General features: G+C 46.1%; 1 protein-coding gene across 2 annotated transcripts in view; it reads left to right on the top strand.

Annotated features, from left to right (window-relative positions):
• LOC146182143 (uncharacterized) overlaps positions 1-17,804 on the top strand; it is a 269,793-nt gene that overhangs the window by 36,780 nt on the left and 215,209 nt on the right. For both annotated transcript variants that reach the window (XM_084577157.1, XM_084577160.1), the window contains exon 2: positions 5,123-5,163. The gene's annotated coding sequence lies outside the window, so the exon portion shown is untranslated. The remainder of the gene's footprint in view (positions 1-5,122; positions 5,164-17,804) is intronic.

Consider the following 17,804-nt stretch of genomic DNA (forward strand, 5'->3'; position numbering starts at 1 on the left):
TCCATTAAAGCTGTGTACAACCTTGTAAAACCGTGCTTAACAGCGCTTTCGCTCGTGATTTCGCTAGCCGTGCTTAAACAACCACCACGTTGGTCTGTTTCTGTTAGCGTAAATGAATTCTCAGGTCATTCGAGGTTTTCCTTCCTTTTGCACAATTATCCTGCTTAATTTCCCGGCAGCGGTCCTTGAAATGGATGGCGATATTTTAAGAGACGAACTTATTCTATCAAAGTTCATAAATCCTCTACATTTCCAGAATTTGCGGCTCGTAATTGAATTTGTTCTGTAATTTATAACACTTGCGTTTGCAAAATCGATACTTTATTGTCTTAGTAAGTTCATAGTAGAGGAGTAGTTTATTATCCTAGTAAATCAACTCGGATGATTATTATTACTATACCCCTTAGTACGATGCTATGCCTAACGTGATTTTACCCTATAGCTCGCAGTGAATAAAAGATATAACACTTGATCAACAGCTCAGAGCTCTGAGCACTAGAATAAAAATGTATCTAGGAGAAAATAGCAGGGTTATGCTGAATCTTCGTCTTTAAAAGAAAACGCGATAACGACTTTAACATGGCCTTCTTATTCAGCGACTTCTTTTTTATTGAGAGGCTAGCGGAGAGTTTGGCGAACTCTTAAACGTGTTTACTTGGTATGGTTTTTTTTTTTTTTAGGAAAGGGAAATACAGTATCCGCCTGACTTGCTAGGTGGACACCTGCATCTACGGCTTACAATTGTAAGCCGTAGATGCAGGTGTCCACCTAGCAAGTGAGGCGGATACTGTGATCCCTTCCCTTCGGTTCGAATCCCTGTGACAAACTAGACTCAAAATTAACTAGCATATAGATTAAGTAAGAATCGAAATGACAAGTCACCACCGCAAAGATTGGTTTTATCATAAATACGCGCGTATTTTTTAATACAAGTTTCCCCACACGTTTTTTAACGCGAGGTCTAAATTGTCGGATCAGGCGACGGCTTTTTGGCCGAACAATACCAATATGCTACTGCGTAAAAACGAGAACTCGAGCAGCAAGCGCGTATACCATCATAGAAAGTGCTGAGATAGATGGAGGAAAAAGCCGGATATGTTTAGTTCGAACCCTATTCTGCTAAAAGCTTCCTTGCGGCCTATACATGAACCTCCAACATTTCTATTTGTCTCCTCGTTTTCGTCGCACAAAAACGGTACTACGTGCGAAAATCCGATATACTGTTGGGCGCTGAACCTCTGAAGCTTTCACGTCTGAAATCCTTTGAAGGTGCTCGCAAATTGAGACATTTCGGCTTGCTTTCGCGTTGTTCTTTAGAGAGTTACCAGTACTAACGCTCACTCAAGTACCAAGGAGAGGAGTCACATACAAAGCTCTCTGTACGTGTTCTTATAGTCACCGTTCTTTTATTTTTTGTCACCTCGTTTCTCTTTTCGCGTTCCTTAAATGAACAGTCATGCCCTGCAATTCAGTACCTGAAAGAAGATCCGCTAATGCAATACGGACACAGTTAAATACCAGGGGCACGCTTGTGCACGGGTGTCCTTGTGACGTTCAGTTTATTTGCACAAGTTGAAACGCGTATACTTTCATAGAGCGCATGGAATGCGAAACGATTATACCGTGTGCCCACGCTTGCTTTAGCCAGGGGTTAAAAAATCAAACATTTACGATAGACCAGAGAAACCACTTGTATACAGCTGCCAGACATCTTGCGCACCATAGGAAATTTTTATTTTGCAATCAAGTAGTTAGTAACTAAAATATTTTTTTTTTCTGATTTACGAAGTATTGCCTTTAGACAACAGCTGTGATTTGCAAAGTTGGAGAGCACCTTCCGAAATCCCCATTCCATTTATTTCCGATAAAGAAAGCCTCACCTTGTATCGTTTTTCCAATCTCTAAAGAAAGCCCGCGAAATACAGAAAAAATATCACGTGACTAAGGCATTCGTGCGCCACGATTGTGGTGCTCTCAATCGTGGTTTGAGTGAACGAAATTATCTGCGGCCGTGACTCGACAGCCCAGCCCCAGGGGTAGGCTGATACGTTTGCGATTGTTGCAGCCAGCGCGGTGAGCCCGCTACGGCTTCAACCGTCACGTGCTTCGGCTGCGTGAAGCGTACGAAGAAAGATCGCAGGGCTGACCCTCGCAGACGAGGGTCAACCGTTCCAGTGGCCCCGGTACGCATCGCCAATGGAGATAGGGAAATTAGGATGGCCGCCCTGAAGCATCATTCCTAGTGTCCGCCGTCGAAGTCGGTGGTCAGCGCGCAAACAAGACAAATAAGAGGTCGCTGTCGGAGTGCCATATCATACCACGATCATGAAAGAGCCATGAAAGAGCACACTGCTACTACAAATCGACACTTCGATCGGTGAACGTCGTTGAAGTGCAGAATGATCGAGATAGGAACTTGTCTTTGGTCGCTCTTTTCCGCTGCTATCATCTTTTCTGTTGTTGTGTACACCTCACATGCGCATACATCATTGCAGCTCGCCAAGTGTCAACAGTCTACGTCTTTATGGTACAATGAGGAGGAACGAGAAAACACGTTGAGAAAAAAAAAATCAAAATCAGGTTCAAGCTAAAATCATGAAAAGAGATGCAAGGTCAAATAACCAAAAAGGCGAGATGTTATTAGGGTCTTATTGCTAATTTATCGCGTGAATGCTCGCTTGATACAGTTTTTACATTTTTAGGCCAATAACCTTGTTTAGAAGCAATTCATCCCTAAGAAGCCGAGTCCCAGGTAAGGCGAAAGATAGATGTTGATACATTTAACTTCACCCGCTTGGGGACATTTTTTCCTAGTTCGCAAAAAGGGACATTTGTTTTTACAGGGACGTTTGTTCCGGGGACATTTTTTTCCGGAGACATTTTTTCCGGGCACATTTCCACCGGGGGACTTTTTTTCCGGGGTCGTTTTTACCGGAACCCGACTAACGCCACGTGAAGCTCTGGTCGCCGGCTCTGATACCATGGGGATTGGTGCTCGCGGCGACTGATGATAGCTCGGGATCTCTGGGTCCGGCAAGCCCCCTAGCGTAGTCTCGGAACCAATGGTCCAAAGCACTGCGACGATAATGCCAATCGGCGTTCGGGTTAGGAATGCGGGAAGTAGTACCTGTTTGAGGCATTCACAAGGTTTGTATTCAGGCACGGACTCGTAAAGACAAGCGAGCACTGTGTGGAGATATTATTATATTATTCAGGCAGATGTTATCGATAAGAAAAATTGCCTTTGGAGGCACTGACCACCGCAATCGATTGAAAAATTTGGTTAACCTCCGACAAACTCATCATGTTACTATCTCCTGACTATACGGCGAAAAACACGTTGGTGGATGTGAATGGTCAAGTACAGATGCCTGCATACATAACACGAATGACAGACAGCGTGGCTTAAACTGCAGCCAGCGTCGTGAAGCGATAGTCATCGGATGCGAGATAACGTTTATGGCGGTTGACGATAACGTGCCCAACACGTTTCGACTGGAGGGAGCCAGCGGCAGCTCAACATGTATATATAATGTGCAAGCTCCCTATTTGGTTTCTTTCTTCGACTGGGACCGCCGCATGGACAGCGCACTCGATAGTGAGTCGTTTTCCAGAAGGTTAGCGCAGGAAGACAAGGACAACATACACACAGAAAATAGGACACTGCGCTATTAATAACTCATCTTTTATTGAAAGAAACATCCACTTAAACAGAGCGATTTTTCCCAACAACAAAAGAACTTGCAACCGACTGCCACTTATCACGGTTGGTTGGTTTAGTTTGTGGGGTTTAACGTCCCAAAGCGACTCAGGCTATGAGAGACGCCGTAGTGGAGGACTCCGGAAATTTCTACCACCTGGGGTTCTTTAACGTGCACTGACATCTCACAGCACACGGGCGCCTTGATTTTCGCCTCTATCGAAAAGCGGCCGCCGAGGCCGGGATTCGATCCCGCGTCCTTGGGAACAGTAGTCGAGCGCCGTAACCACTGCGCTACCTCGCCGGGAACCACCTATCACATCGCGTGATTTTCCTCGCAGATGCGGCCTCGTACGCCCGGGAAACGCGCTGCAGCGTTCTCATCGCGGGAACCTGAAATTGCGGGCAAAGCTGTCGCAGCTCGCTCGACTACGAGCTTCGTCCGAAGGCTGTGAATCTAACAGAATAAAGGCTAAGGGCAGTGTGATGTGCCCCTAAGTTTTTCCCTCGGTATTAATTCTCTTACTTAAGAAGAAACCGTTGTTGTGTTTTGCATAAATAAGCTGTTTGCATTGTTATGCAAATCTTGCATCGTGTGGGTTTAGTTTTCGCCGCTTGTTTCGGCGTTAAGTTTTCACCTCGTTTTCTGGAAGAGGAAGGACAATCGGCACCGCATTTTGATTTTGCAAGAAAAGGAGACAAATTGCGCATATTTTATTGCGAAAATTAAATGTATAGAGAAAGTTTTCAGCAATTCTACATCGCCGCCCAAGGTAAATTTTGGGGCATTGCCGCAGACTGCAGGTTTGTGATATTCCTGAGATCGGTTCACAGAGAAAGGCTCAAAAGCACGATTCTGACAAAAAAGGTGGTTCTGAGTTTTAAACCACATTATCTGGAAATAACTGCTTTTATATACATACCACTACCTGAAGTTTCGGAAGAATGGATTAACATGGAAACGCGCCAGGTTGTTTAAAATATTTTGTTAGATCCGCATTATTGGGAATAAACTCTTTATTGGAACGTGAGCTGCGTGCGGCAGCTTAAACGAAATTTTTGGGTAAAATTAAAAAAAAAGTGAAGTTTCGTCCGCGAGCAAACGGTGATCGTGCACAGTCGAAAAAGTAGCCACAGCGAGCTTCAATGGCTTCGACTGGCGGCAGTCGAAGCCGTTCTTCATTCGTGTTAAGTATGTGGGGGTCTGCGAACACACTATGCAAGCATGATAAGTGTCACGGAAGTTTGCGTTAAGACAAGCTGTCATCCTTGGGCCATAAATATGTCAGAGAGGGACACAGACTCGTGAGGTATGATTTTCTACATATCTTTTTATAGAAATATGTAGAAAATCAATAGAGAGCTATGTGTTCTTGTGAGAGAGTTGACTTTGACATCTTTTTGTTTTCTTTTTCCTTTCAGGATACGCATCAGCTTGCATCATCGTGCCAAGCATAGATTAGGTAAGCCAATGCTCGTCTTCTCTTGTCCGATCACGAGACCCAACAAAGCCGATTATTTTAGTCTATGTCGTATAACGTTCAAACTCTGAATGCAAACCGTGCTTTCCTTCTTTGTTTAGCAGCTCATGCTTAATTCAAAATGCTGTGTAATATTAGAGAGATATAGCAGAGCGGAGAAATATTACCGTAAGAGCGGACAGACGTACAGTCGTGCCTCTTTAATATGACTCCCATTAGAATGGACGACTCGAATTGTGGACAATACTTGTGAGGACCAAACTTTTCCAATGTATTTGCACCTCGTTAATATGGAAACTCGCTGTCCGGGCAATGGACAAGGGAACATTTCACAGATACCATTTGGCCTGTGCTGTCTTGTTGCGGTACTCTGCACAAAAATGAGAACCAATCTCTTCTTCCCAGTCCAAAATGCTTCATTTCTGCACGTTGAGTACATGCCACTTGCACATAATTAGCAAGTGTAAATCACTAACGAATGGCCCTTTTATTTTTTGCATGTGTCAGAGCGAAATTGCTAGCCAGTGCACATTACCATTTTTCGTATTGTATGAAAGCCTGGGAAGAAAATTCTCTCGACAGCTTGTTCAGAGTAGAAAGCCAAATTAAGCAGCATTGAGCCAACTGAAGGTGATATCTTATAGAAGCAGTTTATGGGATGTGACCAGTTGCAATAGAAGTTTTCGTTTATCCATGAGACGCCATAAAGCTTATCTATACTGCTAGACTCGTCAAGATACGCTACTTTAGTTTTAGCATAAAGGTGATCGATATAATGGGATTGTAGTTCTAGTTTCTAGTTTCAACTTTAGTGCCCACCATTATCAACAAAAGCGGACAGTAATTATAGCTTGTTATGTTTGACTATTTTCTTCAGGATTCGGTATTGTGGGCGACTCGGATTACGGACAGTTTTGGTCGGGAACCAAAGTGACTTTATTAACGAGATAGTGACAGTATACCGGTTCACCGGACGCGTGGCGCACACCTTTCACCACCCCTCCCATTGCGCCTGCGCATCGAGCGTCTACGTTCATACTTCTCCGGCGAGTGAAATCTGTTATTTGATTTGATTTGATTTATTTATATATTTCTCAGAAATAAATAGGAGCAAGAGCAAAAGGCAGAATAATGCCTGACAAGGGTTCTTGCCCCATACACAGTTTGGCACGGAGTTTATTGTTACCTGATGCGCAGTTTACTTCTCAGAATTAGGCGACACGCGTTTCACTGGGTACTCATTCGCGTCTCGGAAATATGGATCAGGCCGGTGATGAAAGTTTTCCAGCAAAGCCTAATTCTGGAACTGACAAATGAGCCGACTGTTTCGGAATAAAATTTATTCTCCTGAGACACAGTGACCCACATCCAGTCACGGGTACAAACGCAATGAATCGAATACCAAACTACCGTCATGCTTACCCTCAGTGCTGTATGCTTGAGTGCTGTGTATAAACGGACCACAAGGTTTGCAATCAAACAACACGATCTGCTGTACTATAGCTTCGCTTGTGACAAGTATTTTTTTTTTTTTCCTTTCGCACGTATTGGACGATTGTACACCTCTTGGCTTATCAAGATGCGTTACAGTCCTCGCGATGTTGTTCTTAGTTTCTTTTCAAAACTTCTTGGCAGCGGCCTTCCTGCAGGGCAGCTTTCCGCCACTCGAGGGACGTATTCGTAGAACCTTTCCGAAAAAAAAAAAAGAGAAAAGAAAAGGATAAAATATAACAAATCTTGACAACGTTTTTACTTCGCTCAATTATAAAAATTTATTTTGTAGCCTGATTTCAGGATTCTTGCGTTGTGAGGGTTACTCTCCGCACCAGCGAAACCAGTGATCGCTCGTCGCGTGTCTGGGCGTATACTGCTTCGATTGGAATTTGTTTGTACGCTGCGTTCGAGGGTTCGCTTTGTAAGCAAGTGCGTACTTTCTCCGTCGGAGCTGCTGCGCTCGCCTCCGTGGACCTCCGCAAATAAGGAGCACTTGGTCACTTGGTTGAACTGCGCGCTTCTTCTCAGAGGAAGCACGCGAGCGTGACCATTTCAAAGGCGTGGGCAGGTAGGTACCTAGATGGATGAGATATGTTCGAGAAGCCGCAGGCCCTTGCTGCCTGGGCGTCTATTGTTGCTCTCAGCACACTACCCAAAGCCAGTGGAGCGTGCTGCCACTTTCCTGACGGCGTCGATCGCCGCGGTGTCAGTCAGGAACTGGCGCACTGACCCCATATATCGCTTCACAGCAGCGAAAATAATCGGGGCCAATGGCACCCGCGGATATTATTTCAACACCAGGAGTCTGGGTGCAGCGCGTGGCGAAAGGATCATTACCTTTCACGTAGGCCGGGGCTGTAGCTATGGTTGACCGCGGGGTTATTCTCGGTGTCTGATGACGTTTCTTGAATGCGGAAGCATTACTATCTCGATTTTGCTAAAACCTGTTTTGGCGCAACCGTCGTCGTCAATACACGGTGGTGCGCGTTAGTTGTGACTGTAGGAAGAATGAAAAGAAACTATATGGCCATGCTACTGACTCTGTAGCTGAAGCATCTACGCTGCCTCGTGAGGACAGAGGAGAAAATAAAGGAGAAAGAAAAGCAAGAGGGAGAGAGAATGACGCGTGTCGCAACAGCCGTCGCCCGCTCGTTGCGCATAAAGATGGCGGCATGTGCGGAAACCACAGGCGTACCTCCATGTGGCATTAGGTTACTTGCTTCTATATCAAAACTGTGACAAAACTTTTCTTGCACAGCATTAAGGATTCTGCCATACTATTTCGCTTCACATTTAGCATGCACTTGATAGTCAAATTGAAGGCTAGTTGGCGATAAAGATTCGAAGCAATGACATATACACCTCCAATTTTATGCCTCAATCACCTCAGCATACCACATTACCCACTGAGAGAGTGGGCACATAAGAGAGGGCCAAGCTCGGCTTACGCATTTTCGAACTTTGCCCACGAGCCACGCACAGTGTGGCGCGTTTAACGAATTTCGAGTTTCTGTGCAACCCTTGGTCGAGTGAGAACGGACAGTTTCTACATGAGTTCATTTCAGTTCAGTCGTTCAGTCGTGTCCGACTCTTCGCGACCCTATGGACCATATCACGCCACGCTTTCCGGTCTCTCACTATCTTCCTAACATCACATGACTTCATCTTCAGCTCCTCGAGGATGCCATCTAACCATCGCGTTCGCTGCCTACCCCTTCTCCGGTGACCCTCAACCTTTCCCAACATCAAATCTTTCTCCAGCGACTCCTCTCTTCTCATCAGATGACCAAAGTAGCTGAGCTTTAACTTTAGAATTTGACCCTCCAATGAGCAGTCAGGGTTTATGGTCGACAATATCTACTGACGGCATGCAAATCTTAGAAGCACACTCAGGTCTCACTGCTTCCGGAGCGACGCAGGACGCTCTTTTGTTGGCGTTCAGTCTAGGTAGCATGAATCGAGAAGTATATGAACCTGCTTCTTTGGTTATCTGGCACGGGCCATTCTATTTCTTATTCACGAGGTCCGTTTCGGTATCGGGTTGCAAAAGTAGCTACTGGCCGTGTTTGCGCGTTTTACCCAGCCACTGGCTGCCCGTAATATAGAATCAGCTAGATGTAGGTACCTGGCTGCTGGTTTCTGGCCCACAGTCTTGTGTCCCTAATTAGAGGAAATGGTGTTGTGGCTGTAGGAAGAAGGAAAAGAAAATGCACGGGCCTGCTACTGGCTCTGTAGCTGAGCCTCCTCCGCTGCCTCGTGCAGACAGAGGGGAAAATAGAGAGGAAAAGGAAGAGGGAGAGAAAGACGCGCGCCGCAACAGCAGCCGTCGTCCACCACCAAAGCGGTGGCGGGTGCAATGACGGCCTACAACAGATAAAAATTTGGTGGCAGGCTAGCCCCCGCCGTGGCGGCGGTGACGTACCCAACTGTCCCAGCCCCTTCAAGTGGGAATCCGCAGGAAGGGAGCATTTTGCAGCGCCCTTTAAGTAGAAACGCAATCATAATTCTTCCAAAGAAATTTAGAAGTAAAATGCAACAAGAAGCAAATGCAACCGACGCTTGAATCAATTTGGTCTGGGGGGCGAGGCGTGTTAACACAGGTCAGTAAAATATAGCAATGTAGGTTGCTTCGAACAGCTTATAAACTTGATAATTTGTCTTCAAATTAGGATTATGTGACACTGAAAAAATCCATATGTATATGGTTGGTTACAAAAAAAAAAAAAAACGACAAAAAGCACTATGCATTTCTAGTCACAATTGAATCGTTCCTCGCTGTACTCTCTTACGAGGCCAAAACCCCACACCGCTTCCTTATATATTTTGTTTTTCAAAATTTATTCGCCCTGCTGCCACGTTGTAAACCACCACTACGTTTTCTTAACAATGTTCCGGGAACAAAGGGTGTCACGTATAAAGGGCCTGGCGATCACGCCATCGGTCTCCAGCGCTGAACGTATGAAGCCGGAAACCGCTTTTGTACACCTTCGCGGCGAACAAGACGGGGCTTGTGTTACGGACTCTTCGCCGCAATCAGCAGCACCAGCAGCAATCACGCGCGTACGTTGTCGTCACGTTTCTCCGTTTCCTCACTCAGCCTTTGCTCGCGTAAGACCAGTGGCCGCTGCTTGAGCTCTACCCCCTCCCATCTACCGCCGCATCACACACAAACACATCTCGCTCGCCGCCATCCAAGAGCGCGAGCAAAGGGAATCGCCTTCTTCACCCAAGCGTCGTGTCACGCTATGAGAACTCCTGCGAACCGTGACCTCGACCGGCCATGGAAGAAGTCTGTTCTTCGCGCCACCTCTCTCTCTTTCTGTCTCGACTTATCCACTATCTCCTTCTCTTCTCTCCTCAGCTTGTCCCCTTTCTCAGCTTTTCACCATCCTCTTATTTTTCGGCGTGCGTGACGCCAAAAGGCGCGCCGAGCCCCGCTGTGCGAAGCGTGACCGAAGCGGCGAGACTTTCACCGCGCTGAGGCAGCCTGCGGGCGGATTTTTCTTCTTTTTCTCTCGTTCTTGAGAAGATCGTGGCCATCTTTCTCCTTTCTCACTCGCGTTCCGCCATGGAAGGTTTTTTTTTGTTGTGTGTGTAGTTGGTCGCCTATCCGTTGTTGGTTGGTTGCAACGATATCGGTCTTCCTCCCGTTGTTATTTCTGCTGCTGCCGCAGTCGGAACCAAGCAGCACGGTCGCATCGTGCCCTCGACCTCACTTTGATGCTGCTCTTGAGAAAGGAAGGGGATCCTCATACTGTCTGGTCGGCAGCTCCTGTTGGACACGAAACCTAACTGCCTGCCGCGTCCGCGTAGCTTGTCACGAAACTGACGGCGCGGAGACCCAGCGTGGGAGATGGTCACGTGAAAAATAAGGCGAATAAAAGCTGAAGACGGAAGGGTCCGTAGTTGTGGCGGCGACAATGTGAGAGACGGGACAGCAGTTTCACCGTCGCGCTCTAGGTGGGCTTCCCGGCGATTTTCTGTCGTCTCTCACCCAGGCCGTAAAACTTTCAGCTTTCTATGGTCTTTTTCGTGAGGAGAGAGCCCGCATGGCTGCTGTGCAGTCGTCAGGGCCGTGAGAGGAAGTAGGGTGAAAAGTCATTTTTCGACTGGACGTAATTCGGAAAACTGTCGGGTACATGAAAGCCGGACTACTTCCGCAGTCGCTGTTTCCGATATGTTACAGTTTTAAAAAATTAAACGACCTGCGATGGAAGCGTCATCGGTATTGGGTTGGAGTGCAAAGATTCATTTGCCATGGCTTAGTCGAACATTTGTTCAGATTAGAAATATCGAAGTTGATAGAAAAAAAAAAAAAAGAACTCAGGATGCAATTAGCGCTCGTGCCGTATCTTCCTGCTACTTGTGTTTTTGTTTTCTTTTTGCTGTTGTTGTTTTTTTTTTTTTGCGCTAACTGCATCGTGAATCAGATTCAACTCGCCCAATTTCCCACCGTATGCAATTGATAAACGCGTCATAGTAAAACGCTGATCCATTGCTCTTATCAACATGTTGCCCAAACGCAACATCATTGTGGGTATACGGTAATTAGCTCCCCACAAAAAAAGAAGCTCATGAAGATCGGCAGATTAGTGCGAGGTTTAGAGTAATGATGATCATTCCACGCGAGCAGCAAAATCTATGTACCGTCGGGTATTGATGCCCTCCCCTCAAGTCTACGGTCCGAAACTGAGCTCTGCACGATGGCACGTTAAAGAACCCCAGGTGGTCGAAATTTCCGGAGTCCTCCACTACGGCGTCTCTCATAGCCTGAGTTGCTTTGGGACGTTAAACCCCACAAACCAAACCAGCTGTGCACGACGAATTTTCACTCCTTTTCTCTGCCCTCGGAACGGGATCACACACAGGGCTTGCTATCGCGCTCTATTGTTTACCTCATCTGCCGTAAGGGGGCGCCGCTTTCTTCGACTCGATTGTCGGCGTAAGGAAAACAAACACAAAGCGGGTAGAGGCAGGTGTATGGGAGCTGGTCCGCCATCCATCCGCCCCGCGCTGTGTACACAAACGTTGATTGCAGCGAGAGCCGCTATCCAGTGGACCACCTCGAGAGCAATGAAAGTCAACACTAACTCTCGCGAGTCCCCACAGCGCTCTCTCTCACACACACACATACGGACGCTGCATAGGGTCCCTCATCCAGGCCCGTGGTGGCAGGCAATGATCATTACCTGTCTGCCACACTCGCTTCGCATTCGAGGGGGATCATCATCAAGCCTGCTCTCGCGTATACCGACTCGTTTGACTTTTGTCAGTGGACGTCGTAGCCCTCCGCTCGCTGCAGCCTTCCACGGTCGGAATGGTGCGGAGTCCGGGATTCTCGCCCTCACGACAGGACACACAAAAGGAGAGCGGTATATTACTACGTATCTGGCCCCGCTGCTTCGAAGCGGGCTTCGTGGCTGACGAGTGTGCTTGGGTTTACCGTTTCCCTCTGGGAAGGAAACGTTGCAGTTTTTTTTAACCACTTTTTCTCATCTTCTCTTTTTGTTTCACAGTTAGCTTTTTCTTTTTCTCAGATGGGCGGAGGGCACCGTGTAATGATACTTCTGTTGCAGCTTCCTCCGGGTTTCCTTTCATTAGACTGGTTTGTTTGTTTATTTGATATTATTTTCGCCCGGTTCTTGATTTTCCAGACGCGTAGCTGTGGTAACTTGGAGGGCGGTTTCTCGGAACAGCCACTCTCGCTGTTCTTTTTCCAAAGGAGAGAGACCGCTAGGGAGGTAATCAAGGTCCCTTAGAAAACGGGTGGTGCACTACGTCCGTGTAATTATCAACTCTCTTCATGTCTGCGGTGTAGGGCGAGAGTGGGTGGAACATTTAGGCGGTTAGAAGGACGAAGAGCGAACAGGATGTTCGTATGCTCTGTGGTCTGGATAGTAAAAAAAGAGAAAGGGTTTCTGCCATTACCTCCGCCTTAGCTTGTGTCACTGTATGCGATACGAACATAACAGGCACATTGTGCTGAAGGACTCCAGATTGAATATGACCATATGGAAGCGCACTTTTGTAAGTCTTGGATTTATCTAAGATGTCAGTCTCGACTAATTGGTTATTAGCGGCAGCCTAGAACATTCTAATCAGCAGCCCATAGTGATCAGCGAATCGGCATCCGCAATACTGTATTTAGAATATTTTTATGTTTTATAAAAAGGAAGGAAAGATGAATGTGCACTATTTTTTTGCCAGGGCGATGTGAGGCTGCTCTTCTGACAGACGCTGTGTCGCTTATCTCCCCACTGCTACCGATATATGGAACTCCTGTGGATTTCGAGCTGTGAGGAATGGAGATACACTGTCCTATTCTAGATCTAGGAACTCAGAGTACTACAGACAGAGAAAAGATACACGGGACGTGCAGAAACCTGATGCGACAATTCTGCTACAGCAGTTGGATTTAGTTTCGATTATTGTTGTGGAGGTTTTCCTCCTTGAATGCTTTCGCTCTTAGTCAAGGCTTCACACACAAGATCGAAGTTTTCTGAAGGTGTTTTGGGCTGTGTGGTAGGCTGATGGAAAGCAAACTAACTTGTTTAGTATGATGGGTGGGTTCTGCTTCTGGACTCGGAAGCTCTCTTTACACATCCTTTGAACCAGATTTCGCCGTCATGTTTTCGTTCTGCTCCTGCGTAGGCTTCTATAGGCTGGAGTCGCTGTAGAAGATGGAGTTAGGTGCAGTGGTTGCAGGTGGCTTTTCTTAAAGATGGCGCTGGGTGATGTTGTGGAAATAGCAGGAGGTGAGCTTGTGGTAGCCCTAGTGAAAAAAAACCTATGAGTGACAATACCCTCGTACAGGTTTCTCATACTAAACTCATACAGATCTCAAATTCTTATATGATGAATGAGTTTAGTATGAACTTATATGGGATTCGTATGAGTTTGGTCCGAGTTTAATATGAGAATTTTTATGAGGTTATTGTGACTCATAGCATTTTTTCACGGAGGTGGAGCGGGTGATATGGCTGGGGGAGGTTGCTGCTGGGTGGTAATTCTGAATTGTGGCGACTTCATTCTCCGAAGCAAATACTTACTGCTCCGAGTGTAACAGTGGCGCAGCTTTCATTCCAAGAAAAGAACCCGCACAGCGAAGCTTTTAGTAGGCTTTTAATGAGTTAACACGAGAACAACCTTTATGGCATTGAGCGTCCGGCGTCTGCGGGAGACTGTAAAGCCTCGTTGTAGTGGAAGGAAAGTGGAAAAAGGTGTGTGCGCTACCGACTTTAAGGAAAAAAGAGAGAGAGCAGGAGGAAGAGGGAAAGCGGGAAATGGAAGTGTGAAAAAGTGTGCGAGCTCGCCGCTGAGAAAACGCGGTCTTCAGTGTCGAGTGATAGGGAGAGCGGAGGCGTAGCACTGAGTGTGGCACTATGACTGATGGATTTGATCACGCCACCCGGTCGCGCTGTCTGAACAGGTCAACGGCTACTTCGTATGAGGCGAATATAAATGCTAACGCATGCTCTGTGTGATGGCTCGCTTTGGTCATCTACGAATTATTCTTATTCCCATCGAAAGCTGTGTAATACGCTTTCTCACGGGCTTATAATTGCTTAAGGGCATCGACTTGGACTCGTCTGAAGATTTAGTTGTGTTGGGAAAACGCTGTCTTTGAACGAAAGGATCTGTAGGCAGGCCGGGAATGCCTCACGAGAGGTTATTAAATTTCGAAGCTTGCAGAGGAAATAAACTGTACGAAGGGTATGGATCTTTATCAAGAGAAATGCCAGACGCGACACGAGAGGTCGTATGGCAATTATGAGATGACCTTTTCGAGCTCACTGTTTTCCCGGTTCGTCTGTACTCCCATACGCAATAGTTTCATTATTTGCTCTGAGCACATAAGACCAGCTGGCTGCCGTGGTGTTAGTAATCAGTCGAGCGGCTGGCAGAATTTCTTGAAAAACTCCTTGTTTTACTTGGTGCTCACTACGCAGAACACACTCCGGTATCCTTCCTCCACGTCGAAGGCAAATGACACAATTGCTAAGAAGTCAGCTTAGTCATCGCGAGCACACCTGGTCGTTTAGGATGGAAAATTTAATAGCATTACGGTACGGCACTTCAGACATGTGTGCATAAAAAAAAATTCCAGGGTGCACTTAAGTTTGCTCAAGGCCAGTAATGCGAGAGTATTTATGCGTCGTCATTTTTATTAGTACAGTATTTTTATTCTTTTATTGTTAACTTTATTGTATTTATTTATTCCTTTTTATTATTTGTTCTTTTCTAATGTTTATATCTGTTTATGTATTTAATGTTTTATTTGAGGGAAATATATTTCCTTCAACGCCATTCGGGGTCCTTACGCTAAAGGACAATTATGGACAAGCATGGTCACGTCTGCTTCTAGTGGAAATTAAGAAGAAGACATGGGCATGGGCAGGACATGTAGTGCGAAGAGAGGATAACCGGTGGTCGCTTAGGGTAACAAACTGGATTCCAAGGGAAGGAAAGCGTAGCAGGGGGCGGCAGAAAGTTAGGTGGGCGGATAAGGTTAAGAAGTTCGCGGGGGTCAAGTGGATGCAGCTAGCACAGAACCGGGTCAAGTGGAGAAATATGGGAGAGGCCTTCGCCCTGCAGTGGGTATAGTCAGGCTGATGATGATGATGATGATGATGATGATGATGATGATGATGATGACGGTGGTGGTGGTGGTCACGTATAGACAGTTTTATACAGCTGCGGACGCAGGAGGTCGTCGTAGAGTAGTGGTAACCACGCACTTCTGGTACACGGAAGCACCATCCTTCGATTCCTGGCATGCACAGGTGTCAGCTCGTGCGAGCATGTTCCGACTCTGCCCGTGCACTTGGTCCACACAGTACGCCACCACACTTTGGTGCCGCCACTCATGCGACAATAAAGGCTTTAACATTAAAATGAATGTATAATTAGCCCATATACAGGGTATTCAAGAAGCGCAGACAGATCTCATTCCGTTAGAGACAGCTGCGCGGTGTTGAGCTCCTTCCAAGCCTCATATTCCGAGGCCCGAGTTAAACTTTAAAACGGAGAGCCTGAGTAGAAGCTAGCGCTTTCAGCTGCATGGGCACCGGCTATCTTCAGTGATGCAAAGTTATATCGATCACGCTTGATAGAGCCGCGCCACCCACGCGGTTAACACAGAGACTGAACGCCGTTTAACCGGTCAGGTTAATAATATGAAACCTTCCATTCTGAAGGCGAGCTTCAGTTTGTTGTTAATTTGATTTATATTTTTCTCTTAAATGCGTGTAATTCGCTGGGCATGCGCCACCTCATGCCAGTGCGATCTCATGCATTATGCATAAGGAGCTCGATAAGGCACGTGTAGTCAGTAAGAGGCTCCTTTATACTGGGCGCTTCAAGACACGAGAACAGGCAGTCTTGGTGGGCGCCGCACAACGAAATCCGTGGCTGAATCGACGCCTGCATCCGATAAAGGCTACTGCTAAAAAAAAAAAAAAACAGTAATAAAGAAAGCAGTGACGATTAGTCAGCTGCTTTTTTTTTTTTTTTTTTTTCATTCACGCCGGAAAGGAAGCTTTGATGGGGGAGCAAGCATATGTAGATGCGGATGACGTCTATTGCGCAAAGAGGCTTTGGGGCGTAGATCTCTTTAACATGCAAATACGTTTTCCCGCGTCGCGGTATTACGGTGAGCGCGCGTCTTAATCCACGATTGGTTAACACTGCGTACCTTTGACCAGGTATGCTTGCTCTCGTCCCCAGTTTCCCTTTTTAGGTGCAGGCGGGTGGATGGAAACCTGTCCCTCGCGCGGGATTACTTTAATATGTAATCTCCATCGAAATGTTGTCCCGCACAAGCCGAGAGAAGTTGAGGTCGCCAACAGCAAAGTCTTGTCGTCAAGGTATTGCTGAATGTGTTTAGCGCGATTTTTTACTTACCTTTTTTTTTCGTCACTTAAATAAAATCCATTCAAGTACCAGCCTTTGCTAGTGGATATGTTTAGTACCAGCCTTTGCTAGTGGATATGTTTATAAAATAAATGCAGGTACAATATTTTCCCTATTTTATCAAAAGTTCCAAGTTCAGCGCAGAGATAATGACAACAAGAAGATGTAGCCATTTCTCGTAATAAGCAGGCTTGCCTGTATAGTTAATGACATTATATATAGCTGCTGATCAATTTATCGATGTTTCATTATATATCTCGAGATTTCCATGTATTTAGGCGGACCATAGACGTGCAATATCACGCAGTTTCTCTCGTATATATTTTCGTAAGCGTGTTCGGAAAGCGCTGCCTCTCGAAGGAATGTTTGGCTCGCTTGTTGGAATTCACAGTACGAATTTTAAAATTTCTACATGGTCGGCGTGCGTGAGTGGTGATAGTCATTGTTTCCAGCGTCGTCCATATTCGTTTCCATCAGCTGATTTTATCCCACATCTGCCCCAGTTGGTCACTATTTCTTTTAGTATTCCTTTCAGGCCGCAACCGCGGCCACTATGTTAGAGCGAATCACCTAACCCTATCTATCAATTTAACCTTCCGATTCCTACTTCCTTTTTTTCCTGTCGACACTGTTATACTGGTAGAACACAGTTTACAGGCTTTTGCGAACTGCATGTGGCTTCGTTCAACTACTTCTCTTTAGGTTGAGTTCTATATTACCAACTCACCCTCGTTTACAAATCCGTGGAAGAAAAGCATTCTCTTCGAGAAGGCGCACTCTTTTAGCAAGAAAATGATGAAAAATGAGTAAAAGGACAGCTGCTTCGGTTTCGAAGCAAAATTGCTTGGTATGGGTTCTATATTAGAGAGATTCTAGATGTGCCGTCACTCGCACTGGCCCCTGTATAATCCTCAGACATGAAGCGCTCCGCTGTATTAAACCTCTGCAACCTAAGCATACAATGCAATGCAGTGCAGTACAGTGAAATCCGGTATTTCGCAATAAAATAATATCAAACCCTAGAACAATGCAATAAATTATAGCATAATAAGATGTTACTGCCATCATTACGGTGTGTTGCCTCCAGAATAAGCTGCAGGCAGGTCAGCTTGGTTGACTCGCTGACCGCTTTTCGCTTGGTTGTTCTGAACAGAAAGTGTCATGAACCGCATACGACTTAAAATCAAAACTTTTTGCCCCTCTTTCATCGTACTTGA

This window comes from Amblyomma maculatum, chromosome 8 (assembly GCF_055883805.1).
Source record: "Amblyomma maculatum isolate TAMU_Amacu chromosome 8, ASM5588380v1, whole genome shotgun sequence".
NCBI classification, from domain to species: Eukaryota; Metazoa; Arthropoda; class Arachnida; order Ixodida; family Ixodidae; genus Amblyomma; species Amblyomma maculatum.